Source organism: Pinus tabuliformis, chromosome Q (assembly GCF_031772625.1).
Source record: "Pinus tabuliformis cultivar Carrire ecotype Pingquan chromosome Q, CPIR1, whole genome shotgun sequence".
NCBI lineage: Eukaryota > Viridiplantae > Streptophyta > Pinopsida > Pinales > Pinaceae > Pinus > Pinus tabuliformis.
In genome coordinates, this window is record NC_142296.1 from 591,553,066 (window position 1) to 591,563,548 (window position 10,483).

The 10,483-nt window shown below is 37.8% G+C and overlaps 1 non-coding gene across 1 annotated transcript; it reads left to right on the top strand.

Moving 5' to 3' along the window:
- Nucleotides 1–4,536: 4,536 nt before the first annotated feature.
- On the top strand, nucleotides 4,537–4,625 carry LOC149220838 (small nucleolar RNA SNORD62). Its single transcript, XR_016249864.1, has one exon. It is a non-coding gene; the product is annotated as a small nucleolar RNA SNORD62 (small nucleolar RNA).
- Nucleotides 4,626–10,483: the final 5,858 nt, after the last annotated feature.

The following is a 10,483-nucleotide window of genomic DNA, read 5'->3' on the forward strand; positions in this document are numbered from 1 at the left end:
CAACTGTAAAATAACCATACTATCTGTGGACCTTCATAAACCACCTCGATACAATATTTACAATAATATATGCATTTAAATATATGCATATTTTCTATAAAAGAAAAGGGATATGATGCCTGCAGCCACAATAAGGGAATCCAAAGGCTCACAGCTTCACCCTCAAACTAATACCAAGATTCACCTCCTTCACAGGAAGTCCATAATCCACTACAAGGTCAAATATGCATCCAATGTCTAGTGCTATAATCCTACTCCACTTGTCCACTCAATGAATAATTATTGATTCATTATTCCAGCGCACACTCCCAATGTGCATTTGACTCCATCTGACAATGCTAATGACCAAAAAAAATATATCCTCGGCCTTCCCTTCTCTGCTACACAATCCCTCATGAAATACGATCACTCCTTCCTTACAGTCACTCACTTTAACCAAGGCATATTCCTACCTTAAAACCATCATACCAGTCATAACATGCTTATGGAAATTAATGGAGACTATTGGGTACCAGTGTCCAACAATGGATATTCTCCTGAAGTGTTTTATTAGCATATTGTTGCATGTTCCAATTCCTTCCACTGACACTATTAATTCTTGCAGTCGATTTCAACCACCTGACCGAGCATTTCTGTGCTTCCTGTACCAATCACATACCTTCAATTAGATTTAAAATAAATTTAAATAAATTCATATCATACCTCATTGATAGCTCATCAATAAGGTACACTTGCAATCTTGTTGACTTCCTGTCACAACAAGCCAAACTAGCATATTTGACCAAATCATCAGTTTATCTCAAAACACAACCATCATAGATCAAAATCATAAATCACATGTAACCATCATAAACCAGAATAATAATTCACACACATAATAAAAATGAAACAAAATATTCATACTTATCCTTTAATCAATCCTTAGTTTCTACCTTTGCCTTTATTTTGTATGCACACTAGATTGATTTCCACACCTGACAAACACCTAGTGCCTTCTCCTCAACCATGTGCACATACACATATTTTATATCACATACATACAACCACACATGACATACAATGCCATGAAATACATGCACCTATATCTGACATACAATGCATACACCCACACCTAGTGTACAACAGAACACAATATATACACTTACATCAAGTGCACACAACAATGCAATACATACATCTACACTCGATGTACAGCACAATGTACAACACAATGAATACACATGTCATGATACCACGACTACACCACGCACATACATAATACCGCATGTACACAACACAACATGTACAACATGCACATAATACAATAGGTACGCTAGTATCGCATGTACAACATGTAAACAAGATCACATGCTCTAACACCACTTGTGCAATCATTCACACAACACCATATGTACCTAGCACCACATGTACAACATGCATACAACAACACATGTACATAGCAGTGCATATCCAACATGTACATAACATCATATGTACACAACACTGCATATCCAATATTCACAAAACACTATTTGTATCATCCTGTACATAACATTGCCTAAGAACATGTATAAACAATATATATGCACAAAACTACATGAACACAACATCATAGATGCAACATGTACAATATATGCACAAAATTAGTACCACACATCCAAAACAACACTGTTTCTACCAAGCAACCATGCTTCCAGTGTCTCTTCATCATCCATGCTCATCCTAGCATGTCAAAAATCATGTTGTTTTGATTCGGTTGATGTATCTCTCAGCATTAGCCTGTTCATAACATAAACATAGACATGGTATAATCACATAATATCGATTCATATCCACATGATACTGACCTCAAATATTTTTCATGACTACTCTTCCACTTGATTCCTCATAGACCAAGAACCTCTTCACGTCATTCATTTAGGTAAGAAATCATTCCTCCACAAGAATGATTCCTAATGACCTTGTCAGACAACAACATACATACATACATACATACATACATACATACATACATACATACATACATACATACATACATACATACATACATACATACATACATACATATATATATATATATACATATAAATATTGTCATTAGATGATGCAGGGGCATTAGGCCGAGCACATAAAAATAATAAGTTATTAAAGTCAGACCAAGAGCCTAGAAATGTCATGGACTGATCAAATGTCAAGGCTATAACATTTTAAAGTTTATTTGTGAAATTTTTTTGATATTCAGTTAAGATTAGTTAGGAATATCTAGTTAAAAGAAATTATTTTGTAGCTAGTAGGTAGTTAGGGCTAAGGGAAATTCATTCACATCCATGAACTCATTTCTTGGACAGTTTCTTTTAGTTTTTGAGAGAGGAGGAACATTTTGGTTGGAAATTTTTGGTGTGGGAGAGAGGTAAATTGTTTTGTTCTTTGTGTGAGATCGAAGTTAACTGAACAACATTTCTTAGACCAGTGGGTTTTTTTATCAGCAAATCAAATTTGTAAGTGTGTGTGTGTGATATAGTTATTTTCATATGCATTTGTGAGGTTTGTGAACAATCATATTAATATTTGAAGATTGAAATTGATTTAGTCTTTAAATTACTACGTTGAATAAGGAATTCATGCACTTCATTCTCTCTATTCTTTACATTTGGATGTGACTAAAATATAGACTTATAGAACCATATTACAGTTAATATTTTAATCACAGTTTGCATCAATTATTGTGTATCAGAAGGAGTCATTTGCACTACAAGTTCGAGAATAGAGAGCACTTTGTATCAAGCCAACAGAGAAAGAAAATTCACAAGGGAAAACCGACATCAAATTTTTGGGTCAATTTTTGATCAACAGAAGACGAAATTCGAAATTGTGGCATCTGGGTTTCGTGTAAAGTAGGGTCTATTTGGTAACATGCAAGTGATTTTTTAAAATATCCTTGGTTGGGGAGTTACAAAGGGATCTTTAAACTGTGTTTTTACAGACTTCTTGGCTAGGAAAAATGACTTGTTGCTCCCTTGCACAAATGCCTGTGTTTGCAGACATTGACATTGAAAATGGGGAAAAACAATTTTTTGTTCCCTTGTACCAGCACTGTGGTTTGTTGATATAGCAACAATTTTATGTTCCCTTATACTAGCGTTGTGGTTTCTTGAGATAGCAGCCATCAATTTGTGGTATCAGAGCTTAACGTTGTTGGTATCTATAGTATAGAGAGATGAATAGGTGAGAAGGAAGCGAACGAGGTCATGCAGGCAGAACCATGGGTAATGCAAAACTTCGGGAAGAGATAAGGGGACTACAAGTTCAGTTAGAAGCCATGGAAGTAGGGAGACAATGGGATCCTAAAGGTGAAGATGTTAGTGAGGCTGAAGAGGAGCTTGAAGAAGGAGGAGCAACACCTGTTGAAGAAGATGTTGAAATTAAGTTGTTGAGAGCAGTATTGGGCTCAAGTTCAAGACCAATGCCTGAAATATCTATTTATGATGGTAATTTGGAATATGAGAATATAATAGATTGGATAAGTGAGATGGACAAGTATTTTAAGTACAAGGATAAGAGTGTCAAGTTTGCTGTGACAAGGTTGAAAGGCCATGTTGCACTATGGTGGGAAAATTTACAAGTTGAATGAAGGAAGAAGGACAAACCATTGATCAAGAGATGGGATAGAGTGGTGGAAAATATGAAGAGTAAGTTCTTGCCAAAGGATTACCAGCTAACTCTTTACAAACAGATGCAAAATATTAAACAAAAGATAATGACAATGAGGGACTACATCGAAGATTTTTACAAGTTGAATTTCTTAGTAGGTTAAGTAGAAGATACCCCAGAGAAGACATCAAGTGATATCAATGGTTTGAGGTTAGATATCCAAGATGAAATCAACATACTTTCTCCAAGGACAATAGAGAAAGCATATTACTGCGCCTTGAAGGTAGAAGAAAAGATAGCTAGGATGCAAAGATCTGGTAGAGGACATGGTTTTTCCAAAGGGAAAGGCCAGACAAATGGAAGAGGAAATTTTCTTACACAAAGGAAAGATGAAGGAAACTCAAATTAGGAAGGGAAGTCAGAGAGGAGGAATACCTTACTAGACAGGTAGAGGTAGAGGAAGATGCAAAGAGATTATCTATCAATGTTACATATGTAACGAATTAGGTCACCGATCTTTTGAATGTCCTGAGAATGAGAATACAGGACAACGAGGTTCATACGTAGCTCAAACTGAAGCAATAGAGGCATAAGTACATGAGGTAGAGAATGTGCCAGAGATTGGAGAGGTGTTGATGATGCACAAAGTCATATTAAAACTAGCAAAGGAGACTGTTGAACTTGTCGAAAGGAAATCCTTATTCAAGAAAATGTGTAAGGAAAAATTGGTGATTGACATCGGAAGTATGTATAATATACTTTCCCAAGAAATGGTGGAGAATTGGGGTTGGAAAAGATTAAGCATCCTACACCTTATAAGGTATCATGGTTGAAAAAAGGACACCAATTGTTCGTGCATGAACAAAGTGAAGTTGAGTTTCATATAGGTAGGTATAAAGACAAGGTGCTCTGTGATGTAATGCCAATGGATGCTTCTGACATTATTTTGGGTCACCCATGGCAGTTTGATATGAAGGTGACACATGATGGAGAGAGAAATTGTTATAAGTTTGAAAAGGATGGTATCAAGCACACTCTTGTACCATTGAAAGAGGAAGGTACTTGTGAAACAAGCAGCCCAAAAGAACTGTTGCTTAGTGGAAAGGAATTTCTACAATAGATGGAAGAAGAAGAGGTAAGCTATGCAGTGGTTTGCAAGCTAGAGGTAGTACTTCAACACACCGAAATTTCAGATTTAACCATTGAATTTCATGAGTTTTTTCATGGGTTTCATTATATTGTAGTTGATGAATTGCCAAGTGAGTTGCCACCCAAAAGAAGTATTAGTCATCACATAGACTTGATATTGGGAACAAGTCTTCCAAACAATGTTTCATATCGAATGACACCCAAAGACAATGAGGAAGTGAGGGAGCAAGTCCAATAATTTTTGGACAAAGGACTAATAAGAGTAAGTTTGAGTCTTTGTGTTGTACGTACAATACTAAGTCCAAAGAATGGTTGGGAATGGAGAATGTGCACTGAATTTAGAGAAATCAACAACGTCACCATTCGTTATAGGTTTCCATTGCCACATATGGATGACGTGATGGATTGCTTGGGTGGGGCAACTTGCTTCTCAAAGATTGACCCGAAAAGTGCTTATAATCAAATTCAGATTAGAGAAGGAGACAAGTGGAAGACAACTTTCAAGACCAATGAAGTCTTGTACAAGTGGATGGTCATGCCATTTGGCTTGTCAAATGAACCCAGTACATTTATACAGCTGATGAATGAAGTATTGAAGGAGCTCATTAGTAATTTTGTCATTGTTTAGTTGGATAACATTTAAATTTTCAGTCAAACTAAAGAAGAACACTTTAGAAATTTGAATTATGTTTTAAAGAGATTGCAATAGCAAAAGTTGTTGATTAACATGAAGAAGTGTTATTCTACGAAGAGTGAGATTTTATACTTGGGTTTTATCATTTCTAAGGATGTCTTGAAAATGGATCTGGAGAAGATAGAGGCAATTGTAAATTGGCTCTCACCTAAGAAAATTTTTGAGGTGAGAAATTTTCATGGCTTAGCCAACCTCTATAGAAAATTTATAAGGAATTTTAGTGGCATTTGTGCACCTATCATTGACACCACCAAGAAGAATAGGCCACCATTTATTGTACAACAGTAGTAGAAAACAATTTTCAACTATTGAAGAAGAAGATCAATGAGAAGTCGGTGTTGAAGTTTTCAGACTTCAATTAACCCTTTCAAGTGAGATGTGATGCTAGTGGGACAACCATTGGAGCTGTACTAAGCCAAAAGATAATCCCATTGTATATTTGAGCGAGAATTTAAATGAGTCAAAATAGAGATACTCTTCCTACGATAAAGAATTTTATGCAGTGGTTCAAGCTTTGAAGCATTGGAGGCATTACTCGATGCCTATGGAGTTTGTTCTATACACAGATAATTTTGCCTTACAATACATTAGGTAACAACATAAATTAAATCATAAACATGCAAAGTGGGTGGAGTTCCTTCAAAATTTCACTTTTGTTTTGAAGAACATTAGTGGGAAGAAAAATAAGGTTCCTGATGCCTTGAGAAGGAGATGCTTAATCATGCAAGAAAGTCAAATACAAATTTTACGCTTTTATTATTTGAAGGACTTATATGGCATTGATTCTTGTTTTAAAGAAGCTTTTGCAGCGTGTAAAAATCTAGTCAATAGGGACAACAGTCCATGGAAATAGTTTATGTTGTAGGATGGGCTATTGTTCAAGAACAATCAACAATGTATTCCCCATTGCTCAATGAGGGAAAACTTGGTCCAAGAAAAGCATAATGGCATGTTTCCTAGACACTTTGGTGTTGAGAAAACACTTAGGAATTTGAGTCACTTCTATATTTGGCCTAAGATGAAGGAAGATGTACAAAGTTATGTGAGTAAGTGTGGGGTATGTCAACATTTGAAAGGGAGAAGTCAAAACGTTGGACTATACATTCAATTACCCATTCCCAATAGACCTTCAGATTCGGTGAGTATGGACTTTGTTCTTGGTTTACCAGGAACTGAACGAGGTAATGATTTGAACCTTGTAGTTGTGGATAGAATTACCAATATGGCTAATTTGTTTATTGATGATATTATTGTTGGAAATAATACTGAGAGGGGGGGGTGAATCAGTATTATCTAATTCTTTTAATAAATCTTCCTTATTTGTTCTTTGAATTATTTTTGCATGTCAGTACCATAAAATAATGAACATGAACAAAGAAAACAGATAGTCACACCAAAGAACACAAGATGTAAGGTGGAAACCCAATGTGGGTGAAAACCACCTGCTGCAATATGTCTCTGTCTTCTTTCAAATTAGAAACTCCTTTTACAATGGTTATGTACTGGTGCAGTCCTTTACCAGTACGCAGGCTGCAACCTGCAGAGAGCTACAACTCTTTCTCTCGTTTTCCAGTCTCTCCTGGAAGGGAGCTACAACCCCCTACTTCTTTTCTTACAAGGACCACTTTTCATAAATTTTCAAACTGGATCCATAAGCATCAAATGATCATCAAGTATAAGAAAATCACCCAGTCAACTATAGTAACTAGATCAACAATAATAGAACCAAACCTAGAACATAGCAATGATAAACAGAGATTTCAAGAGAAGTAAGCAGCTTCACCCATGTAATGCCTTCTTACAGTACGCACTGTACTCAATTGCTCACCTGCTTACGTACGCACTGTACTCAACTGCTCACCTGCTTACGTACGCACTGTACTCAACTGCTCACCTGCTTACCCACGCTCTGTGTCCATTGAATTGTCTGCGGACCTCCGCACCCACAACCCTTCTGTTCCTGCGTACCGGCGCACCTGAAACGCTTCGTGCCAGCGTATATACGCACTTTCTTTTCACTGTACCTGCGTACCTTTGGGCATAGATGATTTCAAGACTTCAAGAATAACCCAGACAGTCAGATCTACAGATCTGATCATGCGTCGAAGAGATCTCAATCCATCAGTAGATTCGCCTTATTTAGATCTAGACATTACTCCCAAGAGATCATAATATTTCAGATCTAGCTCTCATAAGATGTTCAACCCAAACACTTGCCCAAGCCAAATGATCTCCTTTGCTTTATATAGGAAAGCTCTTCCTCAAATCATGGATCAATACCACGGCTGAAACCATAATAACACAAATACCGTCGGCTAAATATCAAAGGTTAAACATAAGAAACCCCACGTGTGCTTTTCTCTGCCTTGAAATGAGTGCACTGAGGGTACGCACCTCCTGAACAGCTGACCTGCGTGTCTGGCCGCGGTCCTTTCACGGTGTACCTGCGGGTACGCACCTTCTGAACTGATCTCCTGCGTACTTCTTAATTTTTCAAGCCTTGCCACAGGAGTTGCCATCAAGTACAACATCTGTAACATATAGCCATACCAGAAACATAATGCCAACAATCTCCCCCTTTGGACTTGATGGCAACCTCACAAACTTAAGCTTCATTCCTCACAAACTTCAGCTTCATTCTCCCCCTTTGACATCAAGGGCAAAGGGTTATGCTCCCCCTAAGAACATGCTCCCCCTGAATATGAACCAGATCTGCAGCGACGAACCATAATCCACCATGAAAGAGATAGAGACATATTGCAGCTATTTCCAAGATCTCCTTCTGCACATCCTCCATAATGCCAACAATGCATTATATGCTCCCCCTGAACCTGTACCATCAATCAGAAGAGGTTCAGCAATAAGATGATGCATCAACAACCCCCAGCTTTTGCCTGAGGTATTCAAAAGTGTCCCTAGGCAATGGTTTGGTGAGTATATCAGCAACTTGTTCCTTAGAAGGAACATACTCCAACTTGACCTTCTGTTCAAGCACTTGTTCCCGGAGAAAATGATACTTGATTGGTATGTGCTTGGTTTTTGAATGCATAACAGGATTCTTTGAGATGCTGATTGCACTTGTGATATCACATAAGATGGGGATAGGTGGTGTACAAGTGATTTGAAAATCCTGTAAAGTCTGCATCATCCAAAGGAGTTGGGTGCAACAAGATGCAGCAGCAACATATTCTGCTTCAGCTGTAGACAAGGCAATCGAACTCTGTTTCTTGCTGAACCAAGATACCAGTCTGGAACCCATAAAGAATGCACCACCACTTGTGCTTTTCCTGTCATCCACGCTTCCGGCCCAATCTGCATCTGTATAAGCATGAAGTGTAAGATCTGTATCTCTAGGATACCATAAGCCATAATTTTGAGTCCCTTGAAGATATTTGAAAATTCTCTTCACTGCCTGAAGATGAGTCTCCTTCGGATTTGCCTGAAATATTCCAACTATTCCAACTGCATGCATGATGTCCGGTCGGGTACCTGTTAAATAAAGTAAACTTCCAATCATAGATCTGTAGGTTGGTTGATGTACTGCTGCAGATTCATCATTTGCACTGAGGCTACATCCTGTGACCATGGGTGTACATACTGGTTTTGCATCTTCCATGCCATATTTCTTCAAAATCTGTTTGAGATAAAAAGATTCCTCCTTCTTTTTGTTGGATTTGCAAACCAGGGAAATATGTCAGTTCTCCTAGCAAGGACATTTCAAATTCTTTCTGCATGACCAAGGAAAAGCTTTGACTCATAGCTTCTTCATTGCTGCAAAAAATAATGTCATCTACATACACAACAAGTATTAGCAATTTGTCATTTTCAACTTTTATATAAAGATTGCTATCTGCTAATCCTTTTGAAAAGCCTTGTTGATGAAGATATTTGTCCAAATGGTAGTACCAAGCCCTTGGAGCTTGTTTGAGACCACAGAGAGCCTTTTTCAATCTGCATACAAGATTTGGATAATTTCCAAGAATGAACCCATCTGGCTGTTCAATGTATACTTCTTCTTCCAAGTCTCCATTCAGAAAGGCTGATTTCACGTCCATTTGAAATACTTTGAAGTTTTGAAAACTTGAGAGAGCAAGGAACATTCGGATGGCCTCAAGCCTTGCAACAGGAGCAAAGGTTTCTTCAAAGTCTATTCCTTCTTTCTGCGCATACCCTTTACAAACAAGTCTGGCTTTGTTTCTAATTACTTCTCCATTTTCATTCAATTTATTTTTGAAGACCCATTTTGTTCCGATAACGTTCTTATCCTTTGGTCTAGGAACCAGCTCCCAAGTGTTGTTCTTTTCGATCTGCTCAAGTTCTTCATCCATTGCTTTCACCCAACATTCATCTTTGCATGCCTCTTTCACATTTTGTGGTTCAGTAGAGGAGAGTAATGCCAAATAGCTTGAAGATTCTGCAACTGTTCTTCTTGTTTTTACGCCTGCTTCTTTCTGCCCCATAATTTGAGATTCTGGATGATTCTTCTGAACATATCTGGATGGAGTCTTTTCTTCTATTCTTGTTTGCTCCTCTGGTTCTTCTTGAGGTTCTTCTTCTTCATCATTCTGTCGTTGAGGGTAGCCTTCATCTTCTTCGATGTCTTCATGATGTACTTGCCTAGGAATGTATCCCTTCTCATCAACCACTACATCAATGCTGTCAACAATTCTGCCAAGTCTTTTATTGTAGCATTCGTATGCTTTGCTATGTGGAGAGTAACCAAGAAGAATGCCTTCATCTGCTCTAGGTTCAAGTTTGCCAAGCTTCTCATCAGTATTCTTGATATAGCATTTGCTCCCAAAGATTTTGAAGTGCTTTACCGAAGGAGTCCTACCACTCCAGAGCTCATGGGGAGTTTGAGTGCTGTTCACCTGGACATTTGTTTTGTTGAGAATAACAACCGCAGCATGTGCAGCTTCACCCCAGAAAGTTGCGGGAGTTCCTGACTCATCAAGCATAGCACGAGCCATTTGTTGGACTATTTTGTTCATTCTTTCCACAACTCCATTT